Source organism: Acinonyx jubatus, chromosome B2, assembly GCF_027475565.1.
Source record: "Acinonyx jubatus isolate Ajub_Pintada_27869175 chromosome B2, VMU_Ajub_asm_v1.0, whole genome shotgun sequence".
Taxonomy (NCBI): Eukaryota; Metazoa; Chordata; class Mammalia; order Carnivora; family Felidae; genus Acinonyx; species Acinonyx jubatus.
In genome coordinates this window covers 116370031-116379290 of record NC_069385.1, presented here as the reverse complement: position 1 = coordinate 116379290, position 9260 = coordinate 116370031, and positions in this window count along the sequence as shown.

Here is a 9260-nt window from a genome sequence, read left to right as displayed (position 1 = left end):
AGGGTCACATGTTTGAGGAGGATTATATGATATCTTTTCCCAGGGTCTCTCTCCCCAGCAGGGGATCAAAGCTTTAAGTCAATGGGCTTCGAGGACTATCAAGAATTAGCCCACAAGACAGGGAGGATTTGTGGCCAGGCAGTCCCGAAATCTCAGCCCCTGGGTGGCCCACCCAGAACCGTGCCACCGGGGAGGCCAGAACCCACAAGCCTCCCAGTGAGATGGGGCCCCACAGGTGGGGGTGCACCGACTCACCCTGCAGCATTTCACCCTCCAGATGTAACTTGGACTTTGTGAAACCTATTTCTGATTGGTTCTGTTTCCCAAGGTGGTGAAAACTGGGCTGAGCAGAAAGGAGGGTGAGAGACAAGGGGCCTTCATTCCCAGGAAAGATAGCACAGTAAAACTTTTGGGCCATTCGCCCAATAGCACCAAATTACCTGCCTTGAATCCCAGCATGAGAAACTGGTCAAGAGAGAGGAGTGAATATTCGGGTATATTTTTCCCTATCTGATTGTACTTTCTCCCAATCAGTGGCTTATTGGCATCTACAATATTCCAGAAACTGTCCTTCGCACTTTATAGATGCTACCTCTTTTATTCTTTTTAATGTGTATTTATTTTTGAGAGAGAGAGAGAGAGAGAGAGAGAGAGCGCGCGCATGAATGGGGGAGGGGGAGAGAGAGAGGGAAATACAGAATCCAAAGCAGTCTCCAGGCTCCGAGCTCCAAGCTGTCAGCACAGAACCCAACATGGGGCTCGAACCCACAAACCATGAGATCATGACCTGAGCTGAAGTTGGAAGCTTAACCGACTGAGCCACCCAGGTGCCCCAAAATGCTACCTTTTTTAATCTCTCCATTACCTCCCAAAAAACTATTATTATCTCCATTATACACATGGTCGGAGAGATTAACTTGCCCAAGGCCACACAGCTATAAGACGCCAAGAGACAAGTTTTGACCTTGGGAATGTCTGGCCTACAGCTCGCGCTCTTTCCACAACCACCTCCAGCCACAGGACGGCCAAATGGGGATCTGACCTATTGTCAAATGGTTGTACTTCCAAGGCCGAGGTTCACCCATCTCTATCACTTGCTCCATTATCTCACCCGTAAACAAACCTCCGTCTGTGGATAAATGTTGCAAAGAATGGCGTCATCCGTTCTCTAATTTCCAGCTGGGGAAAACAGGAGCCCAGAGTGGTCAAGTGGCTTGTTCAAAGCCACACAGCGAGTCAGAAAGTGACTCAAAAAGCCCTGCCTCACTCTGCTTTGACGAATAAACAAACAGCTCTGGTGCCGCAGCCCCTGCCACCCTGTGGATTTTGCCAGGAAAGCTGGGCTGTTAATGTGGAGACGAGGTCCAGGAGGGAAAAGACTCCAGGTTTTCATAGCTGTGGGACTCCTGGAGAGGAAACCAGCAGGGGAAGAAAGGCTGTTTTTGCCGGTATGAAGGAAGCAGCAATGACTCAAAGACACACGTGCTCCACATCCATTGAGCAGAAAGGCCCCATTTTTAGATAGATGCTCTTTTGAGCCTTAACCACACCCGATGCCACAAGCCAGCATTTGTCAACAGGAAGCCCATCCCCGTGATGCGTATTCTGCTCCCTCACTCTGGTTGCCCAGGACGGGGGGTACTGCTGGGGGTCGGTGGGAACCCGAAGCAAGGGGCTGGGCCACCAGACCCAAGGAGCCAAGCCCAGGGAATGACCTTCATGCCTCTAAGGAAGGCAGTTGTGTCCAGCAACCAGGTCCACCACGAAGGGCCTGAAATAGCTCTGAGGTTCTGTGTCCACGGGGCGGGGGGGGGGGGGCAGTGGCAGGGACTGCGGGCAGTGGGAGTGAGCACAGCGCTGCTTTGTTGGGGCCGCAGGGAGCTCTGCCTCCACCAGCCTGTGCCACCTGCCAGCAGCATGGCTGGGCAGAGATGTCGGCTCATGGCTGGGCTTAGCAGAAAGAGAAAGCCCTTTTTTAGGCTATGAAAGCTGATGCAGGGCACCTGAAACTCATCACCAGGAAAACAGATAATCCAAATGGGGGAATGTTCTGCATGTTCACAGCTTACACCCTAAAATGTGGATGTCACAGCAGCATTATTCATAGTGGCCAAAAAATGGAAACAACACAACTGGCTATCAACAGACGAACAGATGAACAACATATAGCATATCCATGTAATGAAATACTAAGCCATAAAAAGGAAGGAGGTAACGGGGCGCTGGGTGGCTCAGTCTGTTAAGCGTAGGACTTTGGCTCAGGTCATGATCTCGCAGTTCGTGGGTTCGAGCCCTGCGTCGGGCTCTGTGCTGACAGCTCGGAGCCTGGAGCCTGCTTCAGATTCTGTGTATCCCTCTTTCTTTGCTCCTCCCTTGCTCATGTTCTGTCTCTGTCTCTGTCTCTCTCTCAAAAATAAATAAACATTAAAAAAAAAAAAGGAATGAGGTACTGACACATGCTACAATATGGATGAACCTCAAAAACCTTATGCTAAGTGAAAGAGGCCAGCCACAAAAGGCCACCTATTGTATGATTCAGCTTATGTGAAATGTCCAGAATAGGCAAGTCCATAGAGACAGAAAATAGGTTAGTGGTTGCAATGGACTGGGGAAATGAGGTAATGAGGAGTGACTGCTAATAGGTCCAGGGTTTCTATTTGGGGTGATGGAAAAGTTCTGGTTTTAGATAATGCTGATCGTTGTACAACTTTGTGAATGTAGTAAGAAAACCACTGAAGTATTCACCTAAAAGGGTGAATTTTATGGTATGTGAATTATATCTCAATTTTAAAAAGTTTTTAAAACATGGTAACTAAAAGCAGCTCATGGTCCTTGACTGGACCCAATACTAGGGGGAAAACAGTTACAAAGGACATTATTGAGACAGAGACATGTGAAAATAAGCATTGTATTAGAAGCTAGTATTGTATCAATGGCAAATTTCCTGAGTTGATGAGGTTACAGGTCTCTACCTGTTCATGGTAGACAAATGCTAAAATATTTAGAGCAAAGATCATGATGTCTGCAACGTATTCTCAAATAGTTCAGCATTTACAAAAATGACAAGGTTAAACAACCCACCCAAGATTGCGTAACTAAGAAGAGACAAAGTTGAGACATCAGATTATCATCTAGTACAGTGGTTAAGAGCATAGTCTCTAGAGCCAGACTGCCTGCAAACATGCATTCCTGCCCCTTACCAGCTCTGTGACCTTGGGCAAGTTACTTAAACTCTTTGTGCCTCATTCTCCTTATTTTAAAAGTAGGAAAAATGAGATGATGATAACAATATAGTATCTACCCTTCTAGTGCTATGTGAGTTGAAACACATGAAGCCCTTTGGACAAGACCTAGAACACTAGAAGTGCTCTGAACCTATGTGGGGGGAAAATCGGAAACCAAGTCTACTCTACTGCAGAGATGAGACAGACCTTTGTGCTGCCTCTTCCCCAGAAAAATAGGGGCATTCCATATGATGCTGGGACAGAGAGTACTTTCAAAAGGGTAAAGTCACCAGAAGGCAGGGGAACTGATGGGTGAACTGGTCAGAGGAAGGGAAGGCAAGCCACAGGGACAGGACCTCCGAAATCAAGTCCAGAGGGCATGGGGGGGGGGTGGTTTGGGGGAGGGTAAACCAGGCACAGAGAGATGACATGAATCAGGACTGACAATGGTGATGCCCTAAACTGAAAGAGAGCCAGGCTTCTAGCTGAACCCTCCCATGTTCCAGCTGAGGAAACTGAGGCAAGAGAGGGGAATAACGGGATCAGAGGCTAATAGCAGGGAGCGCAAAGCTGGGAAAATATTGGCAGGACTCCTGGTCCCCTGCTCTAGCCCTGGTAGGAATCCTCCAAACATGGCTTTTGTTGCTGGAGAAATGAAAAACACCTGGATACTAAGATGATGGGCATCATTAAAAGGTTCTTTGGGTACCTACCATTGTTTTCAATACTTTCAAGACTTGGAGTGCAAACTGGTACAGCCACTGTGGAAACCAGTATGGGGGTTCCTCAAAAAATTAAAAATAGAATTACCATATGACCTGTTAATTGCACTACTGGGTATTTACCCAAAGAATACAAAAACACTAATTCAAAAGGATACATACACCCCTATGTTTATTGCAGCATTATTTATAATAGCAAAAATATGGAAGCAGCCCGAGCATCCATCGACAGATGAATGGATACAGAAGAAGTGATATATATACACAATGGAATATTATTCAGCCAAAAAAAAAAAAAAAAGAACAACATCTTGCCATTTGCAATGATATGGATGGATCTAGAAGGTATAATGCTAAGCGAAATAAGTCAGTCAAAGACAAATACCATATGATTTCACTCATATGTGAAATTTAAGAAACAAAACAAAGAACAAAGTGGGAAAAAGAGACAAGCCAAGAAACAGACTCATAACTATAGAGAACAAACTGATGGTTACCAGAGGAGAGGTGGGTGGGGGGATGGTTGAAACAGGTGACCGGGACTAAGGAGGCCACTTGTGATGAGCACTGAATAATGTATAGAATTGCTGAATCACTACATTGTATACCTGAAACTAACAGAACACTTTATATTAATGATTCTGGAACTTAAAAAAAAAAGGGGGGGAGCACCTGGGTGGCTCAGTCAGTTAAGTGTCTGACTTCAGCTTAGGTCGTGATCTCAGGGTTTACGAGTTCAAGCCCCACTTCGGGCTCTGTGCTGACAGCTCAGAGCCAGGAGCCCATTTCAGATTCTCTGTCTCCCTCTCTTTCTGCCCTTCCTCCACTCATTCTCTCTCTCTCTGTCCTTCAAAAAATAAATAAACATTTAAAAAAAAAGACTTCAACTCTCCCCACCACCATCCCTGCCCCATAAATGGGAAGCTGTTATTGAAGGAAGACATATTAACTAATATGTACTGCTTCTTACAAGGTGCCCAGCACCATGCTAGGAAATTTACAAAACCCTATCAAGTGGGTTCTATTCCTATTCCCATTTTGCAGGTGAGGCAAGTGATGCTTAACAAGACTAAGGAGTTTGACCAGGGTTGCCGCTGACAAGTAGCAGAGAGAGGATTTAAACTCAGGTCCTTCTGGCTGGAGAGGCTGTGCCCTTTATGCTCTTACAGTGGTTTCCAGTGTGGGTGTTTATCCCTAAATTTTTTTAAGTTATTTATTTTGAGGGAGAGAGAAAGAGAGTGTGTGTGCACGAGTGGGGGAGGGGAGGAGAAAGATGGGGAGAGAGAATCGCAAGCAGACTCCCCACTGTCAGCACAGAGCCCAATGTAGGACTCGAACCCACAAACCGTGAGATCATGACCTGAGCCAAAGTCGGATGCTCACCCGACTGAGCCACCCAAGCACCCCATAAAATCCCTATTTTTAATATAGATCTTAGCATGTACAGAAGAATCAAATCTATGCAAACTGCGGAGTGCTGAGAATTCTTGTGTGTTCTCCCCAACCGTAGTATCACCTGGCTGTAGGAACTCAGGAGAAACTGCCATGTGGCCATTCGATAGAACTCCCAGCAAGTTCAAGGGACCCAGAAAAGTGCCTGCATGAGACAGCTTTCATGACCCGGGCACAGCAGGTACAAACAGAGACAGCTGAGGACTACAAGGAGGGATCCCCCTGCATTCCAAGTCAGTGGGCAAGAAAGGGAGGACAGACTGTGTATCACCAGAAATGGGGTCCCCAAATCAGTAGGGATTAAACTTGGCTGCAAATAGACAACCGTATGTCAGCAGCTCAAACAACAGAGGTATATTTCTCTCTCATGTAAAAGACGTGGGAAATTTGAGCTGGTATGGTGGCTCTCTGGTCATCTGAGACTCAGGCTCCTTTTGTATTTCTGCTCCTCTATCCTAGTACACGGCTTTCTCCTCAAGATCACCTCCTTGTCAGATTCCAGGCAGTGAGGAAAGGTAAAAAGGGTCCATGCCCCCAACCCCATTTAAGGAGTTTTCCTGAAGGTTCTACTCACAAATTACTGGCTGCAAGTAAGGTTGGGAATTTTTCTTTTGCCTGGGCACAATGCTAAAATTGAGGTACTCTTACTAAGGTACGAAGGGGAATGGATTTGGGGTGGCAACCAGCAGCCTCTGCCCCAGTCTCCAAAGGCAAGAAGGCATCTTGGGTGAAAGGATAGAAGAGAGGACCAGAAATCAAAAGATATGCTCTGAGCTTTATGAGTCCCCAACATTGGGCAAATTCCAGAACCTCCAAGAGCATCGGCTCCAGAGGGTTGTGGGAGGGTCAGGTGACATGATGCTATGAAAGGGCTTCATAGACCATAAAACACTATTCCCACATAAGGTATTATGTTTCTGCTATTGCTGTCATTAAAACCAAGAGTGGCCAGGGACTCCTGGGTGGCTTAGTAGATTAAGCACCTGACTCTTGATTTTGGCTCAGGTCATGATCTCACAGTTCTTGAGTTCTAGCCCCGCGTTGGGCTCTGTGATGACAGTGCAGAGCCTGCTTGGGATTCTCTGTCTCTCCCTCTCTCTCTGCCCCTCCCCCACTGGTTCTCTCTCTCTCTCTCTCTCTCTCTCTCTTAAAAATAAACATTAAAAAAAAAAAAAAGAATGGCCAGCTATTTGCTGCAGGAAGAAAGGCAGCAGGGCCTAGAGGGAGAGGAAGGACAGTATTGCTGGGACAAACAGAAAGAGGATGGACGGGCCTGGCTGGCTAAGTCCATAGAGTGTGCAGCTCTTGATCTCGGGGTTGTAGGTTTGAGCCCTATGTTGGGAGTAGAGATCACCTAAAAAAATAAAATCAGGAAGAAAGAAAGAAAGAAAGAAAGAAAGAAAGAAAGAAAGAAAGAAAGAAAAGAAAGAAAGAAAGAAAAGAAGAAGAAGAAGAAGAAGAAGAAGAAGAAGAAGAAGAAGAAAGGAAGGAAGGAAGGAAGGAAGGAAGGAAGGAAGGAAGGAAGGAAGGAAGGAAGGAAGAAAGAAAGAAAGAAAGAAAGAAAGAAAGAAAGAAAGGAGATGGAAATGCCACAGCCACTCACGTGCAGGGGAACACCCCTGCAAGCAGGAGTCTGTTTCCCCAGGGCCTCGTGCCCCAGGTCCTGTAAAGCCCACAGGTCGTGTAAGCTCCAAGAGTCTGGCAAAGGCCCACACTGCCTCCTTCAGCCCTCAGGGCCTCAGACAGGCAGGCAAACAAACAAGACACCTGGGGGAGGCCCAAACACCCAGGAGAGAGGGGAAGGCAGAAACCAAGTTCTGGGTCCCCACAGGGCCGAAATAACTTGCTTGATTGAGTCAATAAGGCCAACACACTGGTCAAGCCAGTGGGGGGAAACCAAAACCCTAGCCAGATCTATTATTTAGCAGTTTGTCACCAGGAAAAAAATATAAATTACTCCCTCCCCCTAACCCCAACTGCGGAGTTGTTTGGTAGCAGGAGTCACCTTGGGTCAGCCAGAGCCAAGTCAACTGTTTTAGATCAGCTCTCCCCACAGTGCCCAGTAGGGCAGCTGGAAGGTGGACTCCTGATGTTGGGGAAAGGGGCAACCTCTTCTCTAGGCCCCCAAACCCTATGTCCTTGCAAACAGGGGCTACAAACACCCCTTCCCTAAATGGGGGTAAATGGGATGCCAAGGGTGTACTTAAAGAATGTTTATGACACAGTCCACACACAAATATTTGCCGAATGCCCACTGTGTACCTATAAGCCGATGGTGGAATTTTCTCCAGAGTCTCTGAGCCTGCAGATCAGGGCCTCTTGTTGGTGCTAGGGTGTACCCCATTGCCCTCCAGGTCCCTGGCAGCACTAGCTATGGAACGTCGGCTGTTGAGAGTTCAAAAACTAATTGGTAACAGCTCGTGGAGGCCAGGGGGGAGGCAGGGGGGTGCGGTATAAATCGCAAGCAGCGTAGAGAATTACAAATCTAGTTTCATAGTCCCTCTGGCTTGGCACAGATTAAATGTGTAAATCAGGCTTCTGTAGTTTTGCTTTCTAGTTCACCCTTGCCTTCACTCAAGACTTGAACCAGAACCTAAAAAAGAAGTTTTGTTGAAGTAAACATAAATACAGAAAAGAATATACATGATAAGTATGAAGTAGCTTGGAGCATTTTCCCAAAGTGAACACACCCAGGTAACAGCATCGAGATCAGGAAGCAGAAAACTGCCAGCCCCCAAAAGCCCCCTCGTGCTCCCTTCTAGTAATCACTCCCCAAGGTAACCCTATCCTGACCTCTTGCACCACAGATTGTTTTGGTTGGTTTTGAACGCTGCATAAATGAAATCATACAGGACGTCCTCTTCTGTGTCTGGCCTTTTTCACTCAACATCACATCTGCGAGATGCACCCTGATCGCTGTGTGTGGTTGTCATTCTCACAACTGCGTAGCATTCCATTGTATGAACAGACAACACTGTGTCCATTCTACTCTAGATGGAGTTTTGGGCTGTTTCCAGCTAGGAGCTATCACAAAAGTGCTGCTACCAAAAACAGGGCTTTCTTTTCACAGTTGGGCCCCATGGCCTTTTTTTTTTCTTCTTCAATGTTTTATTGTAGGAAAATATGTAGAATATAAATTTTGCCATTTTAACCATTTTTAAGTGTATAATTCCGTGGCATTAGTTCCAGTCACACTGGTGTGCAACGATCACCACTATCTATTTCCAAAACGTTTTCATCATCCCAAACAGAAAATCTGTACCCATTAAGCAGTAACGCTTCATTTCCCTTACCCTTAGGCCCTGGTAACCTCTATTCTATTTTCCGAGTCGATGAATTTGCCTATTCTAGGTAACTCACATACGTGGAATGGCATAATATTTGTCTCTTTGTGACTGGCTTCTTTTCACTCAGCACAATGTTTTCAACAATGCTGCAATAAACACTGATATACAAGATTCCATTTGACTCACAGCCTTTTGCTGAGGACCTGCGGTACGGAGGCAAGGAGACAGGTACTCACACATCCATTGGGGAGACGGTCAGGTGAAATGAAGTAGGATTATTATCCCCAGGCTACAGATAAGGAAACTGAGGTTCAGAGAAGTCAAGGATATTTCCCTGGGTCAAGAGGCTGATCTAAGTCGCTGAGACCTTGGCTCGGATCCTGAAATCAGAACTTTGACCCCAAGCCCAGGGTTTTTACACACACAAACACGCACACCTACACACATTTCTCTCCTGCCAACTCTCTGGTCATAGAAGTTAGATTTCATTTGTAGCCCAATTCTTGCTTGAGTTCCAGGTAGAAAATCTTTCCCTTAGAGCCACTTAACCCCTACGAGGGCTTTCTTTTTTCCTT